Source organism: Podarcis vaucheri (assembly GCF_965113315.1).
Source record: "Podarcis vaucheri genome assembly, chromosome: 1".
Taxonomy (NCBI): Eukaryota; Metazoa; Chordata; class Lepidosauria; order Squamata; family Lacertidae; genus Podarcis; species Podarcis vaucheri.
In genome coordinates, this window is record NC_138759.1 from 86,584,879 (window position 1) to 86,605,687 (window position 20,809).

Consider the following 20,809-nt stretch of genomic DNA (forward strand, 5'->3'; position numbering starts at 1 on the left):
GCATTTCTCAAGGACAAGAATGTGTGGACTAGAATTGTTGTCATGCCAAATGGTAAAACCAGCACTTCTCTGTGTGTCTGTTTTTTTGCATGGAATCTAGTCCATGGTCTGCACTCTAAACAATGAAAGGATTTGTGAGCTTCGCACACATCAAATTGGCATGCCTGACACCTGCAAGGGTTGTGCCAGTTACCATGCTGTTTACTGCTAGCCCAAATATACTAAAAGAATCTTAAGCAATTATTAAGTAAGGTAAAGGTAAAGGTACCCCTGCCCGAACGGGCCAGTCTTGACAGACTGTGGGGTTTGTGCGCCCATCTCACATTTATTGGCCGGGGGCCAGCGCTGTCCGGGGACACTTCCGGGTCACGTGGCCAGCGTGACATCGCTGCTCTGGCGAGCCAGAGCCGCACACGGAACGCCGTTTACCTTCCCGCTGGTAAGTGCGGTACCTATTTATCTACTTGCACCCGGAGGTGCTTTCGAACTGCTAGGTGGGCAGGCGCTGGGACCGAACAGCGGGAGCGCACCCCGCCGCGGGGATTCGAACCGCCGACCTTTCGATCGGCAAGCCCTAGGCGTTGAGGCTTTAGCCCACAGCGCCACCCGCGTGGCATAAGTAGGGAGGCATTATCAAAAGGTAAACTAGTACAGTGGTACCTCGGGTTAAGAACTTAATTTGTTTTGGAGGCCCATTCTTAACCTGAAACTGTTCTTAACCTGAAGCACCACTTTAGCTAATGGGGCCTCCCGCTGCTGCTGCACCGCTGGAGCACAATTTCTGTTCTCATCCTGAAGCAAAGTTCTTAACCTGAGGTACTATTTCTGGGTTAGCGGAGTCTGTAACCTGAAGCATATGTAACCTGAAGCATATGTAACACAAGGTACCACTGTATCTTGGTTACTGGGCATATTTATTAATTAATTGTAAGGATACCTTCAAGTTGGCATCTGTGATATATAAGAATATATACCGTATTTACTCAAATGTAATGCACACTTTTTTGGCTAAATGACATCGTGAAAATTAAGGTGCACGTTAGATTTGATGCCGCATTTACATTTGCCAGCAAATACTTTATTGGTTTCATGAGGTGCGCATTAGATTCAAGGGCACATTAGATTCGCTTTAAAACTGTATTTCTTAACATACAGGGAAGCAGTGGGATATGCATCTTAGCATACATGGCTATTGAGACTAAGTTTCCATGGGTGGAATAAGATATGGCAGACGGTGGTATGTTCAAGGAGAAGGTTTATGGTGCCTCATTACTACTAGCTTTGACTGAACTGGGAGGAAACATACATTGTATTATTAAGCTGAAGTTAACACAGTTTAAATATTTGGAGAAATGATACAATAAGTAAAGGTAAAGGTAAAGGGACCCCTGCCCGTATGGGCCAGTCGTGACCGACTCTAGGGTTGTGCTCTCATCTCACTCAAGAGGCCGGGAGCCGGCGCCGTCTGAGGACACTTCCAGGTCACGTGGCCAGCGTGACGAAGCTGCACTGGTGAGCCAGCACCAGCGCAGCACACGGAAACGCCGTTTACCTTCCCGCTATAAAGCAGTACCTACTTATCTACTTGCACTTAGGGGTGCTTTCGAACTGTTAGGTGGGCAGGAGCTGGGACCGAACGACGGGAGCTCACCCTGCCGTGGGGATTCGAACCGCCGACCTTACGATCAGCAGGTCCTAGGCACTGAGATTTTACCCACAGCGCCACCCGTGTCCCTGATATAATAAGTATGTTAGCGCAATTCAGGAAACAATAACAACGCTCACTGCACCCACAGAAAAATACTGAGTTGTGACCCACTTCTTAGTCATGAAGAAAAAAGAATGGACATCATTCATATTCCTGGCCAGGAGTCAAAAGCAAGGCAAATTGCTGAGGGTTTACTATGACCACATTGTATTTAATCACAGAATCATTATTCAATGTATTTTTTATCTATTTTTTGAGGTACATTTGTCACAAAACAAATCACAGCATATCTGAAAGTGCTAATCCAAATAAAACTGCTGCTCCAATCCAAATAGTTATAGCTGGGTAGAGGAATCCCAGGAGTGGCTGATGGGGGTGGCACAGCACAGGGGGTCTTCTGCCGCAGCCGTACTAGCCAGAGTGGAAGGGAGAGAGTGCATTAGTACAAGGACAATAATGCAAAATAAAAACTATAATATTGCTACAGCATAACGCTAACAATTCATTTAAAACACAAGTAAATAAAATTAATTGAGCATAAAGCACACCAATAGGTCAGTAAATAATATTCTGTATTATCTCCAAAGTTAGTACCTAGCAATTTCCCATTTATACCAAGACCCCAAAGGCTAGAAACTCCTCTCTACAGAACCCTAGCTCCAATGGGCAGGAAGGTGGAACAACGACAGGTGGAAGTTGCCACCCTGCAGTAGTTTGCTTTCCATTTTCTACTGTGTTTGTGAGAGAGGTGATGATGAGACAGAGGGAGCGTAGCAAACACTTTATTCCAGGCAGCTTTCACATCCGCTCATCTTGATTTCTTGCTACCTTCCTGTGTGCTGCCACATATCTATTGTTGAGGCTTTTTGCCTCTAGAATTATGGAATATAGAGATTTCTGAGGGAGGTGAAGGGGTGGGGACATCTTGCTGAAGTGGCAATATTAACTTCTTTGTCAGGGGTAATTTGCTGACTAAGGCTTTCTCAGAGTCTAGGACACAAGCTGAAGCTGCCAGCCCAACCTTGTCCCCTCCTCCAAAAATAAAGAGAACCAGCTGTCATTGAGCCAAAATGCATTTATTGTTCCCAAGGCCAAACCTGCTGTTAGTCCTCAGAGAATTGCTGACAAAAGTTAACCTGAATAATGATCTGAAGTATTTCAGAAACTAGATAGGGACATGTTTCTAGATGTTGATTCAAAAGGCCACAAGGGGATATTACAGCAGTTCTCTGCTCCCTGCTCCTGCCTAAAAACAAACCTCTGAGGTTGTATACATACACCCTTTATAACAGGACTGGCCTTGAATCAAGCATTATTGATGCAATCAAATGATAGCCATGTAGCATGATGGTAGAGTGGCAAAAGAGAAAGTGGAGCTGTGATAGAAACCTTGAGATGGTGCAGAGACACAGTATCCAGGCGTGTGTGGTAAGTGGGGAAGAGATCAAAGGGAATGTTGCATGTCAGAACTGCTACCTCATCCAAAAGGAGCAAAGCCTCTATGGTTGCTCATTTGCACATGCCAATTTAAACATACAGTACATTTGAAAACTGCCTGTTATTTTGTAGAGTCTGTCTCTCAGGCTGTAACTCTGAGAATGTCCCAAAAATCGGCACTTTTATGGGCTTTAACTTTCTGGTGATTTGCCAAGATATTTGCGCTGGTATTATCAAACCACTTAGTCTCTCCCTTGCATGCTGTGGAGGCCTGGGTCAGAGCTGGTTGCTATTTATGGAATTGCATGCTGTCTGAAGATTCTGCATGAGAAACACTTAGGAACTCTGCATCAGAGAATGAGGGAAAGGGAGCCAGATGAAAGAGTTTGCATTTGTGGGCAAAAGGTAGCTGCTTCTCAGTACTTAATACCAATACAGTATATATTGTGGCCAAATTCTACTAACTCCTGAATCCAGGTGGGGTTATTTGGAATATTCCCAGTTGGATTGAACTAGAGCAGAGAGAGGCAGCACGATGCCCTCCAGAAGTGGTTGGACTCTAACTCCCATCAGCTATAGGCAGGGATGATGGGAGTTGTAGTTCAACAACATCTGGAGGGCACCATTTTGGCTGCTCCTGATCTGGAGCTTGCTTGTCACTCTATGATTTTATGCATGTCATAAAAGGGTCACAGTTTGAGGAATTATTTGCACAGCTACCTATTTTCCAGGACATGGGTATAAGAACACTATTCTTCCTCAGTTCCCCTCCCCCATTTAAAAAGAAATATGAATGTTAATTTGAATTTGCATTCCAGTATTTTATGAATGGGAGCCTTGCTTCTTATCTGTGAAATAATTAGTTGCAAATGTACAAGAGTCATAAAATATTTTGTACTTCTGTTATATCAAATAAATTTCTTAGCTGCCCTGAAACAGGAGATAAGGCAGCAGGTTTTCAGTGCTTTGCTAATATGATTTTGCTGCAGTTAATAAATTTTGTAAAAACATATGCATATGTTTTTACATATGCTGTTTAGGGAAGCTTTTAATGTTTAATAGACTATTGTATTTTAATATTCTGTTGGAAGCTGCCCAGAGTGGCTGGGGAAACCCAGCCAGATGGGTGAGGTATTAATAATAATAATAATAATAATAATAATAATAATAATAAAATTATTATTATTATTATTATTATTATTATTATTATTTAGAACTTATAAAAATTAACAAAATGACTCAGAAGCTTCATGAGCAATCTTATACTGAATATCTGCCGGCTGCAGAAACCTCACTACACTGGCAAACACTGGATAAGCTGATGCCATGATAAGTAAGCTAGCGAAAGGCAGAGCATCCTGACAGTGGAGCTGTTTTCCCAGTGGAAACAGGCCTGTGGAATGGCTAAAATGTGGTGGAGTTGTGACTCTGACAGTCAAGGAGCACACACGCCAGACTGCATATCCATTCAGTTCAGAGCCACATTGATATGAAACACCAAACCTGGCACAAATTTCCCTCCTTTGTTAATGACTGCCCAGCTCAGGCTGTCACAGCACAACTGGCACCATCCGTATATAGTGCCCACATGTGGAGATCATCTCAGATTATAGGGTCTGTCTGGTTGTATGTCATGTACACTTCAGCTTTGCATGGGAGAGGGTTTTTTTTGGGGGGGATGAAAAGAAAGGACACTTTGTATGCAAAGAGAGCGCTTTGTACAAAACTACTGTATAAGATTTATTTTGGGTTGGGGGAAAGGTAATGGGTCGAATTCAGCTAATGTGTTCTGCTAGCGGGAGATTTGAGCAAGCAATCTTCTGTGGACTTGGCTGCACTTCCGGCTGCTGCTTAGCCTTTTGTGTATCTTGCACACTGATAATATAGTGATGTGATGGATATGCTCCAGCTTTCTCCCACTTGAGTTGATTTTCCTCCATGTCCATGTTGTATGCAGACATTGCCCTGATTAATGGATAGTGTTATTGTTATTATTTATTAAATTTGTATAGCACCTTTCATCTGAAGAGAACACAAAATACATAACAAAAAGAACAAAATTGAACCAATAACCTTCCCCCTAGCCTACATACATACATGCATGGGGGAGAGCATTCCACAAACAGGGAGCCAACACAGAAAAGGCCCCTTCTTGTGTTGCTAGTCTCTAGACCTCTAGTAGAGGAAACACATGAAGAAGTGCTTCAGATGATGATCACAGGGTTTGGGTTGGTTCATATGAGCAGAGGTGGTCCTTGAGGTATTGTGGTCCTGAGCCCCTTAAGGCTTTATAGGTCAGAACCAGCACTTTGAATTGAGCCTGGAAATTGATTGGCAGCCAGTGCAGTCAGGCAAGTATCGCTGAGATATGCTCCAACCGACTTGCCCTGGTGAGCAACCTGACAACATGGACATGTCTGTAATTTTTACATTTTTAAATATATTTTACATGTTATATGTTTGTCCCTTTTCTTCCATGTCTGAGCACACATTTGATGCAGTATTCATTCCACCAGAGCAAGGCTGCTGCATCTTCCTCCCAATCATAATTTGAGTTATGGTTGTATACTCATTATGTGAAATAAGTCTTCAGTATTTTTTGCCTGCCCTGGAACCTCAGGGTGAATAATATTAATAATAACAATTTCCTATTTTGATCTATAAGAAAATATTCCTCTGCAATTAGAATGCTGTCTTCTTAAAGATGAGGACATACTTATAGTTGGATGAAGCGGTTCCTTTGTGCAACATGCATTAGCAAGTAAAGTGCTCTGGGATGAAAGGATGCAGTGGAGATTAAAGCATATTGTCAGGTTACTGCATGATGCCAGGGTTCTAAATCTACACTTTCTTCTGTAAACAATGAGAGATGACAGGCTTTGGTACGGGAATTGCTGTGTAAGTTTGCCATATGAGATTCTTAGGCTATATGTTGTGCATAATACCAGAGTATGGTTATTGTTCTCTTTGTATGCACTACTGTAATATTTCACAGGTGAGAATAATTTCTCTGGTTTTAAGACTGAGCTGTTTCTGCATGCTTGGATCCATTACTACCGTGAAAAAGTTTCATATTGTACCAGTATTTAAGTTTAGAGAAATGTGTGAGATCCTTCTGAAAGCCATTCATTTTTGCATATGAAGAACCAAGCGGATTAAAATGGTTCAAATTAGTCCCTGACCTTATCTATATTTCAACTAGCAGCTTATGCAACTTTCCATTAACTACCATAAACTACCCTTTAATTTACAGTGTGCGTTTCACATTTTCAACACAGAGTATGCAATAGCAATTTTTTTTAAAGCATTCATATTAAAAATCATGTTCAAATTCAAAAAAACAAGTAAGATAATTTGCAGTTTATCTTATAGTTTTGTACTGTTCCATAAATTAAAAACTGGGCATTTTAATCTTCATACATAATGAAAGCAACTAATAAATTACATTATGTGTGTTGTCATAATAATGTTGAATTTTAAATCCCTGTTTTAATTTTATTTTGATCATAAATTAAATCTAATGAGTTGAAGGAGTTGCATTAGAAAAATTTTACTCCCTGTGCCAATACTTTTTGTCTATTTTATGGTTTGACCATCCCATTTTTCTTGTGCTAAAGAATGTTTTCCTTTTATACTCTGTGGGAAACCCAAGCTATATTAAATGGAAATGCTGCATTGAAGATTCTCAGAGAACTGTCAGGTACAAAGAAACTCACTCCTCTCAGTCCCTGTCAAGCTCTATGAGAAGTATACTAATAATAGGAAAAACATTTTCAAAGAGAATCCTTAATTGAACAGAATTGGTTTGAAAAGCAAAGTGGAGAGAGGAACAGGCCTGTTTGACTTGCATAGCTTTCCGGCAGAGATCTATTTAAGGGCCAAACTAAATGAGACACCATTCATGCAATTAGCAACTGAGTGAAGGACTTAAAAATAAACAACAAGTGACAGGAAACCCCTGGCATATGGGTAGCTTTAGCTGTTTACTCTTCATAGTCCTTATGCTGTAGTCGTTATCACTGGGGGCATGCATTGGGTGCATCAGAATAACAGCTTCCATTATGCAAATGAAAGATCCCACCAATGAAAATAGCAGCTACAGGGAGCCAGCGCTAGATCAGGATCTCAGCTGGGGATGGGGCGTAGCAAAGCCAGACCCACTATTCCCCGTGCTAGGTGCTCAATCCCTTTTGCGCCCTCACATCAGCTATTCACTTTAAAACACAATTCACATTATTACTAATTGCATAAGTGATGTCTTCTCTTCTCTAGTTTGGTTCCAATTCTCTCACCAGTATGAGCTATCTAATGATTTCCATCAAAATTGAATGTGCAGTTTTTAAAAAACCACAAACCCTTTGTGGGCCAGTTTGAGATTACCACAAACCATTTTGTATCATGATGGGAATAACCCACAGCAAGCATTGGTCTTGCACTCTACTGTATGCCCTTGTTTTCCTTCTCTAGTACAGATGTAAGGAGGATTCAGAAAGCTTTTGCTTGCTTTAGATTCACCATAGCTTGTCATTTCATCTAAAGCGAAATTGTGATTAATCTTAACTATCATTTGTTTGTAGCGAGCCTTCAACTTCAAACCATGAATAATGGAGCCGGTTTGTTGCAACAAACCATAATTAAGATCAGGCATAGGCAAACTCAGCCTTCCAGATGTTTTGGGACTACAATTCCCATCATCCCTGACCACTGGTCCTGTTAGCCAGGGATCATGGGAGTTGTAGGCCAAAAACATTGGAGGGCCAAGTTTGCCTATGCCCGATTAAGATTAACTGCAGATTACAGTTTGGATGGAATGCTGCACTGCGGTTAACCAAAACTGAAAGTCACAGAGGAGATGGAAGGGGGAGAGTGCAAACCTGAGTCTTGCTGCAGCTCATTCCAATTGCAATAAACCATGGTTTATCTTGACGTACGAACCACCTTGGTGTGTTTCAGAAAAAGCTTCATGCAGGTTTATTAAAAAGAGTTACAGTACAAGTCCCTAGTAAGACTATAAAACACAAGTCTGTAAAAGGGTTTCTCTAACCCAAGGAAGAAAGAGGTAGACTCTGAAATTGGATTCTATTCAAGGAGATGGTATGCATATATAGCACAGCTGCAACCTATCCCCTTGGCATGTCTTATGCAATCTTATTACTCAAATAAAGGCACAATCCACTCCCCATTGAAAAACAACTGAGGAGAAGCTGCTCTTGCCTTTTTTCCCTTGGGCAAGGAGAATAGGATGAGTCCTACCCACATTGAACCAAAAGTAAGACTAACAAAATTTAGACATTAACTTTGCAGATTTTACCTCTGCTTATATAAAATATAGGGACGCGGGTGGCGCTGTGGGTTGAACCACAGAGCCTAGGACTTCCTGATCAGAAGTTGGTCCCTGCTCCTGCCAACCTAGCTGTTCGAAAGTACATCAAAGTGCAAGTAGATAAATAGGTACTGCTCCGGAGGGAAGGTAAACGGCATTTCTGTGCGCTGCTCTGGTTCGCCAGAAGCGGCTTAGTCATGCTGGTCACATGACTATACACCGGCTCCCTCGGCCAATAAAGCGAGACGAGTGCCGCAACCCCGGAGTCGGTCACGACTGGACCTAATGGTCAGGGGTCCTTTTACCTTTTTATATAAAATATAAGTATTTGATAAAATTATTTTAGACAGTTCAGGCTTTTGCAATGGCCAGCCCTACATCAGCAGTCCTACAACAGGTATTGATTCATCCTCAGGAAGCTTACTCGCCATACTTTTTTGTCATTTGTGTGTTGCTCTATTACAGGCATAGGCAAACTCGGCCCTCCAGATGCTTTGGGACTACAACTCCCATCATCCCTAGCTAACAGGACCAGTGGTCAGGGATGATGGGAGTTGTAGTCCCAAAACATCTGGAGGGCTGAGTTTGCTTATGTCTGCTCTATTACAATACTGACACATTTGCTTCCAATCTTGCCTCCCTCTGTGTATCATACACCTATCAAGCTTGCTCTTTCCTGGCTCCAGACTGTCGCTATTTTGGGTGGAATTCAATTACAAAACAACATATTTGGGTTGCATAATTAAAGTTGATTTGGCATCCTTGCACAATAAACCTGTACACACACACACACACACGACTCTTTGCAATAAGGAGAGTGATGGGAAACTGCACTGGAAAATATGGAATAACACATGCTAGGTGCGATGTCATATAACCTCCCTGCAAATGAATCAGAATGAATGCTGGGAAAAAATAACTGTCATAAATCAGGATTGATGCTAAATGAACAGGCAGTCTGGAATTAACAATATTTTGTCACTACTACTAATCTGTGCCATTGACTAAACCCCTTCAAAAATATTTGAGGAAGGAAGAGTTTAGTACATCTTGAGGTGCCACAGTGTTCTTGTATTGGCCCTGTTAATTTGGGGATCCAATCAAAGCTAGTGCATACCATGCCAAGTCTTAGCCAAAGTGCCAACACTACTTGGATCCTGTTAGAATTTGCTTGGCAGCAGCCCAGTAGAAAAAAAAAGAAAGCACAACCAATGATAACCACAAACTCAAGATTGTGACAGAAATGAAAAGACTTCATCTGGTCATAAGCATTTAATCTCAGTTTGCAGCATGCCAAGGCTGTGGAATTTTGCTGTGTATAACTTTTTAAGGGAAGGTATCAGTTCATGATTTGCCATGCAATCCTATATGGTGTTACACTTCATGAAAATGACAACTAAAGAAGATTTGCATAAAATGTGCATATGCTGATTCAGGTGCTCACTTTTGATGGGTTACTCCTGCTGTCCCTTCTTTTCTTTAAACCCCGCTTGGACTGCTCAACCCTTGAAATGGTGGGCTGACCTCTGTAGAATGACTATGGCAAGCATCTCCTTGTTTGAATTAACCTGTATTACTGATAATTAATATTTTATGTTGAAAATAAATTTGTCTAACCTGCTGCCAGCCACTGGTTCTTAATTCCTGGAATTACACAAATGAAAAATGCAGTCTTCTAAAACTACTCATGGTGTTTTCACATTCACATTCTTATTAATTAATATATAAGTATGCAAAAAGTGCTTTATAGGCTTTTTCTTGTGCCGACTTTCAACAACCCTGTAAGGGAAGGGTTTTGCTGTTCGCATGTTCCAAACTGGCAAAACTGAAGGTGCAAAACAGAGCTTCCTCAGGGCAGAAGTCTCCAACCCTCCTTGCAGGACAAAATGTGCAGGTACCTTCTGAATTATGCTATAATTTCTAAACAATTTCTTTAAAATGAGAGTGGTGTGCTACTTTGTATGTACTTTGCTTCAGGATGAGAACAGAAATCAGGCGGCGGCGGCGCAGTGGCAGCAGGAGGAGGCCCCATTAGCTAAAGTGGTACCTCAGGTACCTCAGTTTCAGGTTAAGAACAGACCTCCAGAACGAATTAAGTTCTTAACCCAAGGTACCACTGTATTTCCTGGAATTGGGAATGCTCCATGTCATTATTTGGCAGCAACAATCTGTGTGTGTGTGTGTGTGTGAGAGAGAGAGAGAGAGAGAGAGCGCCTCCAAAAGACCAGTGGGACATAGCTAACTTCCCATGGTAAGCATATGGTTGTCTCTCTAATTTTGTGTTCTGTCACGCTCCCCTTGGCAGCCATTTTGTGTTATGCTACACACACATACACCCCACATGGCAGCCATCTTGTGAATAGTGCCCTAGCACTCTCTCAAAATTTGAAATGTGCCCACTAGTCCAAAAAGGTTGCTGACCCCTAATTTATGGCTTATTGAAATTTATTGGAATTGTTTCAAAGTAATATGTGGCTTACAAGCTATAGCTATCTCCAACTTTAAAAACACAATGTTTTTAAACTGTTGGAAGTGGTTGAGAGAGACATCACTTTCCTTGGTACATAGATTCACATAATTGTAGAGTTGGAAGAAACCACAAGGGTCATCTAGTCCAATCCCCCTGCAATGTTCGTCCAATGTGGGGCTCGAAATGCATTTATTTTGTTCCCTGTAACTTCTGGAATGCTTACGAAAACAACGCAAAACCTATTTACCAGAAGCAAAAAGTAGAATTAGCATCTTCACCAGAAGCAATGACCCTTCTTTCAGAATGCCTTCAGCTCTCTGATAAAACTATTCTCTATCTCCAGCCTTTGTTACATTTCATTAACCTCATAAACAGTTACTGTCCTTGATGATGCTATGGGATTGGCTTAAGATGTAGCTGCATAGCAGCCTTGGTGATTTATGCTGCTGTTACTGCTGGTCTTGTGGCTGAATTATTCCATTAACTTGAGAAATGGCTTTCGTGGATCAAAAAAGTTCACAGGGTGCCATGTAAAGGGACATTATTGTTGCCTTTTCCACTGTTGCACTTCAGCTTTTGAATGCCACACCTGTGCTGCACAGGATCTGGGAAGGAAGTGCTGGGTCTAGGTCTCTCCCACGGGAAGCTATGTACTGCTGTCTTGGCCCCACATGATGTTCTAGCACTGGTTCATTAAATATATTCATTTTTGAAGGGAGGAAGTGAAAACAACAACAGATATATTTAAATCAAGGGAGGCTGTTAGCACTGTGCACATAGTATACTCTGCTGCCTTTTTTTTAAGTTTCAAAATTAATACATACCAGTCTTTCTAGGGACTTAAGCATTTTTGGCTGTTTGTTTTGTTTTGCTCAATCTTCATTATGGGCTGACAATGGTAAAACTGCAACGTGCAGCTTAGCAGAACAATGTTTTTTTATTGTTATTGAAAGCGGAATAAATTTGAACACGGATTCTAGATGAGCCAGCACAAATTGTAGAGTGCTTAATGGTATCTGTCTGCATTCAGAAAAGCATTGAGCTAAGAGAGAGGCTTCACGTGCCAACATGGAAAAGCCTTCATGCTAATGTGATTGTGCTGAGGGTTGTCAGGAGGTGTGGAGGGAGTTTAATGTCCAAGAGTGGCTGACAACTGTTTAAAATATCAACTGTGAGCTCTTATGCTCCAGGGATGTTGAGCCCAAAGCAGTTCACAAGTTTCATTGAATATCTGTCAAAACAGAAATAGGACACAAAAATGTTTGCCTGGTGTTTTCCTGGCATTAATGTGATTATATGAAAGCAAAGTAATAATGCTGCTCAACTGATACAAATGCACAAGTTTCATTGGAAATCAGTAGGGTTAGCTTGTTGGTAACTGTGTGCAGGATTGTGGCCGAGAAGAGAAAGCAGCCTTCCACATTCTTATGCATAGGATGCAGCGCCTCCCAGTCAGCCTGCGATGGGAAATGATGTGCATTCCCACTTCTTCAAGCAGAGTGGATGAAAACCTTGGCTTTTGTTCTCATTAACTGCTCTGAAATAGCTGACATAGCTACCCCTTAAATTTTGTATGAAAATTTGTTCAGTGCAGTTCAGAAAATGATGCCTGCGGTACTTGACATGGAATTAACCCATGAACATGTTGCCATGAATGGAACAATGTGTGAAGGCTGCTGCTATTTGCATGTACATAAGAGGGGTTATATTTGCCAGTTCTTCAATGTGTAGCTTCGTGCTTTCTACCCATTTAGCAGGCAGATGGAAGTTATTTAGTTTAGGCTCTGTCCCCAAGCAGCCATAACTGGTATAATCCGTTGGAGTGATTTACATCACCTGGCAGGAAATGAGGTCTCTTCTACAGAAAAGGCAATGAATTTCCTGGAAATATGTTTCTTCCACATTTTGTGAAATAGGTATGTTTTCCTCCACCTCACTTAGCTCTAGGAATCTCAGCTAGGGAGATTTGCACATGTAGGGTCCCTATTCAGACTGGGGGCATTCTATTCAGGATGGGCAATGTGAGTCACTTCTGTCCACATTTTGGAGTCCCCTGTACCTGCCTCGCCCATCTAATTGTGTTGGCATGGTGTGCATTTTCCCAGTTTACAGTATGGTATTGTGCAGACATTTTGCATGCTGTAAGTATGGCACAGATAACAAAAAAGGTGTTACATTGGCATCTGGGTCCCCCCTCCCCCGACAGCTGAGAGTGGTGGTGAAAAGCTGGCTTTCTTTAACAAAATTTGCTACAAACATAGCCTTGAACTTTTCTCATACAGCAGTAGTAAAGTGAATACTAGGGTAACAGTAACCACTGGCTGCAAGAACCCTTGGCAGGAGCTCCAAACATAACACAGAAGAGGAACTGCAGAATTTCCCTCTCCCGTGAATTTGTTGTTGTTTAGTCATTTAGTCGTGTCCGACTCTTCGCGACCCCATGGACCAGAGCACACCAGGCACTCCTGTCTTCCACTGCCTCCTGCAGTTTGGTCAGACTCATGTTTGTGGCTTTGAGAACACTGTCCAACCATCTCGTCCTCTGTCCCCTTCTCCTTGTGCCCTCCATCTTTCCCAACATCAGGGTCTTTTCCAGGGAGTCTTCTCTTCTCATGAGGTGGCCAAAGTATTAGAGGCTCAGCTTCATGATCTGTCCTCCCAGTGACCACTCAGGGCTGATTTCCTTAAGAATGGATGCGTGTGATCTTCTTGCAGTCCATGGGACTCTCAAGAGTCTCCTCCAGCACCATAATTCAAAAGCATCAATTCTTCAGCGGTCAGCCTTCTTTATGGTCCAGCTCTCACTTCCATACATCACTACTGGGAAGACCATGGCTTTAACTATACGGACCTTTGTTGGCAAGGTGATGTCTCTGCTTTTTAAGATGCTGTCTAGGTTTGTCATCGCCTTTCTCCCAAGGAGCAGATGTCTTTTAATTTCGTGACTGCTGTCACCATCTGCATGGAGCCCAAGAAAGTAAAATCTCTCACTGCCTCCATTTCTTCCCCTTCTATTTGCCAGGAGGTGATGGGCCCAGTGGCCACGATCTTCATTTTTTTGATGTTGAGCTTCAGACCTTATTTTGCGCTCTCCTCTTTCACCCTCATTAAAAGGTTCTTTAATTCCTCTTCACTTTCTGCCATCAAGGTTGTATCATCTGCATATCTGAGGTTGTTGATATTTCTTCCGGCGATCTTAATTCCGGCTTGGGATTCATCCAGCCCAGCCTTTCGCATGATGAATTCTGCATATAAGTTAAATAAGCAGGGAGACAATATACAGCCTTGCCGTACTCCTTTCCCAATTTTGAACCAATCAGTTGTTCCATATCCAGTTCTAACTGTAGCTTCTTGTCCCACATAGAGATTTCTCAGGAGACGGATGAGGTGATCAGGCACTCCCATTTCTTTAAGAACTTGCCATAGTTTGCTGTGGTCGACAGAGTCAAAGGCTTTTGCATAGTCAATGAAGCAGAAGTAGATGTCTTTCTGGAACTCTCTAGCTTTCTCCATAATCCAACACATGTTTGCAATTTGGTCTCTGGTTCCTCTGCCCCTTCGAAATCCAGCTTGCACTTCTGGGAGTTCTCGGTCCACATACTGCTTAAGCCTGCCTTGTAGAATTTTAAGCATAACTGTGAATTAGAATCTATTTAATAGATACAGTAGTCTGAAGGGAGGGAATAGGCAACTTCTTTGCTGAATAAAAGAAATTAAAATGTTGGACTAACACTCCTGAGACTCCACTGCCCTTCTTCCCAACTTTGGCTTCTATATTTCTGGTTCTTTCTTTTCAAAAGTTGAACCCAGGGGTGAGGAACCTGTAGCCCTCCAGATGTGTTGGACTCCAGCTTCCATCAGCCTCATATTAGCATAGTTATGGATGATGGAAGCATTATGTTAGCAATACCCACTCTTTAATGTGTTGCCATTCAGTTTTATTTATCTCAAGCTTTATCTCCAAAACGGCAGATCATCCTTATTATGAAGTTTCTGGCAACCTATTCTTCCTGTTGTTGCTATGCTTCTTAACTCAAATTTGGTGAAGTGGGTGGAGCGTTGGAATTTGAGTGTAAGGAGATCAAAGTGCAAATTACCACTGAGTCACTAAGCTTGCCTTGGGCAAGTTGCTGTGTTGCAGTCTAACTCACCTCAATGGATTATTTTCAGGATAGACATGGCAGTTGTACAAGACTTCACATGCTGAAAGATGCTGTATAAACTAACAGTGTCTTTGTTGCTGCTCATACTCCACAGATACACGCTGGGGCTGCAGGAGAAAACTTGATCCTCTTAGAGCTGTTCTGAACTAACAGCTGCTTGCAGACAATTTTAGATATATGTGCACACACTTGCTATCTATATCTTTCAAATGACCTGCACTGGCATGCACATACTTCCCCCACCCTCTCTATCGTGCCAGCCTGGAGAGACAGAGAAAGAGAGAGAGAGAGAGGGAGAGAGACTTGACAGTTGTCATTCATTGTTGCTGCCTTTACCCAAGTATACGGAGCTGAGAATTGTTTGCAAGAGGCATACCACAAACTTCTTTAACTAATTCTGGGCTGAAAGAGAGCTTGAGGTAAGCAGCCTTTCTGTGTAGTTCATTTTGTGTGCTTCTGCAACTGTAGTCCACCAACAGCAGCTGATTGGAGTGATGTAACACTGATCTTCTTCAGTAAACGTGATCATGTTATCGGCCTTGCATGTACCTTGGAATTACCGTACTTCGCTTCAGGCAACGGTATTTGATGCTTTCAGCGTGGTGTCCAACACTTAAAATCCCGACACGCTTGAAAGGAACAGGAGCATAATAGACTAGGTGATCTTGGCTAGAGTTTTCCTCTTTAAATGCATTGGAGAGTGTGGATATCATTGTTCATTTTTTACAACAAAGCTGCCTTTGAAGGCAAATGGCTGGCATGATTCACCTCTGGTTTGGTAATGAAAATATGGTTCTGAATAAAGAGAAGTTGCAGACAGGCTGCCTTCAAAGGAGACTGGTAATAAAAAGTACTGTAGAGCACTGTATAGTTGGAATCCGTAGAGTGGGAGTACCGGTGCCGGTCTGCCTCACTGTGTGCCCAGTGTGTAATGGGAGTGAAACAGCTGCCTTGCACAGATCCTGCATGTTGCTGATGTAGCATAGATACATTGCGCTGAAAGTATGGGTTGGGGCCAGCCAAGAACATGTGCACGATCCAAAAGTACTGAGAAAGATGTCCAAAAGAGAATAGGTGGAGGCTGCTTTTTTGCCAAAATATCATTTGATTTGAATTTTCTAAAGGGGAACAATGGATTGTGAGAACCCAGCAGACTGAATTACATATTGGAAACTCATAAATTTAGATGGGAAAATCATTTGCGTGCTGTTTCTTTAAACTTAAAGAGCTATGAAACCCTGGTCTGACCTGACAGGGAATAAAGAACTTTGCTGGGTTCCAGGACAGAATGCAATACACTTCTGAAGATTGTATTTTGATTTTGTGTTCTCATGTGTCAATTCTAGTAAATCTGGATCAGGAAGAGTCCCTCCCTTGCTAGTCCTGGGCACTCTTGGATTCTTCCCACCACTGGCCCTGTGGTGCATAGCTTCCCTGCCTTTGTACCCCTCTACCTTCCATGATGATAAACAGTAAAGATTCCACTGCCACCCCTAAAATAAAATAAAGTGAAGTATATGGATGTTGGAGACACCATTGATGCAAGGAGGAAAAGGGGGCAGTTCTGAATACAAAGTTATTCACTTGGGATCTAGTGCCTCTTGGCTCCATTTGCTCACCCAGCAAAAGGAGCCAAGAGACACTGGATCCTGAATGGAGATCTGTGTACATAGTGAAACTTTTTTTAAAATACCCCATTTAATTAGCACTAAATTAGTTTAATTTAATGGTGCAGGAAGCATTTCCAATGCGCATTAATTATACTTCTGTACATTGCCTGTGACAACAGCTAGTCACAAAGTGCTACTATCAATGCCTGCACATGGATGTACATGGGTGGGGTTAGAGGAGAGGCTAGACCAGGCATAAAAACCCAGATAACACTGCTGGGTTAAGTTGCAAGGGGTTATGCCTTAAGTGGGTGTGGCTCAGTTCTTCAACTGACTTTTTGGTTTCTTGAGAAACTTTCCTTTCTACTGGATAGGTTTCTTAAAGAAGCGAAAGTAAGAGAGGGACTAATGTTCATCGCATTTTTACTTCTGGTAAACAGGTTTTGCAGCGTTTTATATTCTTTCAAAAACCTGATTGACCATAGGTAACAATGGGACAAAGTAAATAATGCCTCTCTCAAGGCATCCAGTTTCCTCTAAAACTACTGCCTCAGACCTCCAAGTGTCCCTATTTTCCAAGGACATCCCTGTCCTGGTTTCTGATTTTATCCCGGAATGTCCTGATTTTTCTTAGGATGTCCCTATTTTCATTGGAGAAATGTTGGAGGGTATGGAGTTATACATCCCCCGAGCCATCTGAAGGCAATCCTGTGTAGGAAAGTTTTTTTTTAAGTGTTTAATGTTTTAGTATGTTTTTATATATGTTGGAAGCTGCCCAGCGTGCTGGGGCAAACCAATAAGATGTGTGGGGTATAAATAGTAAAATTATTATGGAATGGGACGTCCCTATTTTCATCGGAGAAATGTTCAAGGTATGTGTGCCTGACTCCTGCTTGAGAATTGGAATGTTCATGTATTCCTCCTCTCACATGTTCTATACTTCCTGTAAAACATTAAAATCCTTTAACACTAATTTAAAACTTTCTCTACATGCGAAAGTGATTTTTTCCACTGTCCAATACTTTCCCATGATAATCACATAAGTGGGGAGCAACCACTTGGAAGGGGTAGGCAAAGAAGGGCCTCCCTGGGATGATGAATACAGGGTCTGGTCTGGTTCATGAGGAGAGATGAGGTTTCCAAGGTATTGGGACCCTGAGCTACATAAGGCTTTATAGGTTAAGCCAGCACCTTTAATTACCGTAAGTCCAGAGATAATTGGAAGCCAGTGCAGTTGTGCCAGAATTGGTGTTATATGTTCAGACCGTCTTGCGTTGGTCAACAATCTAGCTGCCAAATTCTACAGCAGGTGCATTTACTGACCCATTTTCTTAGGCGAAATTATATAATTCATTTTTGCTTGGGGGGGCGGGCATGTTCACATGTCTTCCTTTAGCCATTTGTTCATCCCACACTTTTCAACGCATTTCTCATCACTTTCCAAACTGCAAAAAGTAAGCTGCTTTTTAAAAAAGTGAATTAGTTGCACCAGGATGACAGAGCCCTTTAATCCACTTTAAATGCGTTCCCCCCAGATAGTGACCATATGGAGGCACCTTTGCTCTACTTCAGGTAGAGGATGCCCATTTGACTCACAAGGTCATTTCTGCTAAACCAAGCCAAGCCCATCTGCCCTACACCTGATGTCATATGTGACAGCAGATGTGGGACTATTAATGATCTAGCTTAGCCAAAAGGGACTTTGCAGGCACTTCAGCTGAATGGCAGGGCCTGCAAAGCCTTGTTAACAGTGCTCCACAAGCCCCAACTGTCAACTGATGGTTGGGTATTGCATAGAGCATTGCAAGGGTCTAGTGAAATTCTTTGCGATGTACTCCACAATACCTGTGTGGGCAAAAAACCCCGAAGAGGTCACCTGACATCATTGTGATATCAGGTCAAAGATGGGTGAGTGACCCTCCCCACCTGTCAGACTTGGCCCACAAGGGATGGGGGAGATAACTATCTGGCTTGCTGGCCAGATCCAGCTCCCCACCCCTACTTTACTTTTATAAGTAGATCTTGTAGCCCAGCCTTCCATCTTAATATGGAATTATAATGCTGGCCTGAGGTTTGTTATTTGGCCCAACATCCCCGGATAGTACTAAGTGCCTAGCAGCTTTCAGCATATTGAATTTCCTCGCCTGGCTTCTTTCTTTCCTTCCTTCCTGAAGTTGAGGCCCTGAAAATCACTCCTCGTAGGGCTCTGATAAATTGCTGTGGAGACAGCAAACCTTTCCTCTTCCTTACTGCACAGGTGGCTGTTTTGTCCTACATTCCATCCTAGCTCACTTCCTGTTCAGGGCTGTTCTAGGGTCCTGTTTCAGTGATCATAGAAGCAGTTCCAGTATCTGAACACTCGGGTATCCTCTGATGACAGGAATGTTGGAGCTGGGATGGTATTATTAGAATAGTGTTTGGCAAGGAAGTCAGAGCAGGGAGCGTGTTTGCTAGAGAGCTTTGTGCCCAGGCCAAAGGCATTAAAATGCTTGAAGATCTGCAAACAGATAAGAGAGAGTGGAGAGAAAGTACTTAAGATGGCAGAAAAGGTGGCTATAAAAATAATCTCTATCTGGTGGGAATTTTTGGTCCGTTTCATAAGACAGAAAAATCTCCACTTCAGGGGACATGGCCTAGAAAAGTTTTTACTGGTACAATTGAACAGGAAGACATCTCAACAGCAGGGAACAGCTGCCTACACATAACTGCTGACCAGACAGAGAGAATCTTGCAAAAATAACTTACCTATCTGCACAATTTTCCATATTTATACATCTGTCTGTGTGTCCACCTTTTCCTCCTGGACTCACTTTGCTGACGTGGGAAGTGATGGAGAATGTAAAAAGCGGCTTAGTCATCAACTTGAGACAATAGTTTATAAGCTGGCATGAATGTCTTCATGACAACCTCAGCCATCTCCTCCTCCTTTGCACACCTGTTCATATGTTTACAATTCTGCTGCCATCAAGTGACATGGAACTGCTGAGGTATTTCAAACTGTTGTGGCTCTCACCTCAGACTGTGTGTTTAAAGGCGTTCTGGTCAAAAGGAAATGCCTGTCATGCGTAACAAAAGCCAAGGAGCAGTTATAATTATAAGTGTAATAGGTTCAGGCTATCACAGGCCCAGTCTCTCATTCCTTTCTCCCAAACATAATCACAGGACAGCTTGAAGCAAATTGTATAGGGTTAGAGCAGCTTACCTGTATGCTTTATTATGCTGCCTGTGAGGTCTGGCTGAGGGAAATACACAGAGTGACTGTCAGACAAATTTTATACCTGCCACTTAAAGTGCTTTTGAGCTTCTTTCCTTCCATCTGTTGGTGTGAATGTGTGAAATGCAAAAATGCTGTTTTAAATTGATTGTATTGGGATTTTTAAATTGATTGATGACTAATGAAGGAAGGTGGATTTATAATCTTATTTCAACTTCTGTGTGTTTTTATGTCACCTGTGAAAAGACACGTTCTTTCTGCTTTTTAGTACCCCACCCATCATTTTCCTCATCTCACTATATGTATTTGGGATTTCCCCCCCACACACACATTTTAACCTTGGGGAAGGACTCCTTATGTCATAGTTAACAGGCATAGCTCTCTTGCCCAGTTCCCTCTCCTTCCCCAGGGTTGTCTGCTTCATACCATCCCCTTTGGTATTTCTCCCCTCCGCCTGGTCTGGGTGAAACTTGACAATCTGGGGTCAAGCTTTGCCAGTTGTGCTAGCATTTGTTTCCTCCAAGATGATTTGCAGATGCCCAGAAGGCTTTTCCAGGCTGTGTTCATTTCAGGGATGACCAGAGAGTGGCGAGAGTTGTAGGAACTCTCATGGGTGAAATCGGTTGTTTTCCTCTCAGTCTTGTTAGTTACACTGGAGGGGCAGAGAAAAGGTGAAGGAAACTGCATTGTGGAACAGGTAATAGTGAAAGAAATGGTGGCAAGACGAGGAGGAGAATGGGACGGGCAATGAAGAAAGGGCAGTACACAGTGTTCAGCTGTGGCAACTACAATAAACGATAGGATTCTATTGGAGTCTGGTCATAGGGAAGTATGGACCAGCATCTGAGAGAGGCAAGTAAGGTGAACATCTTTTGCTTGAGCAG

General features: G+C 42.3%; 1 protein-coding gene across 9 annotated transcripts in view; it reads left to right on the forward strand.

The window, feature by feature from the left end:
- SPTB (spectrin beta, erythrocytic) overlaps positions 1–20,809 on the forward strand; it is a 94,652-nt gene that overhangs the window by 13,510 nt on the left and 60,333 nt on the right. For 2 of the 9 annotated variants that reach the window (XM_082214694.1, XM_082214690.1), the window contains exon 1: positions 15,348–15,520. The exons of 5 other annotated variants lie outside the window; for them this stretch is intronic. The gene's annotated coding sequence lies outside the window, so the exon portion shown is untranslated. Of the gene's footprint in view, positions 1–15,347; positions 15,521–20,809 lie in introns of those variants that run through there. 2 more of the 9 variants (XM_082214698.1, XM_082214697.1) reach the window with 1 other exon arrangement.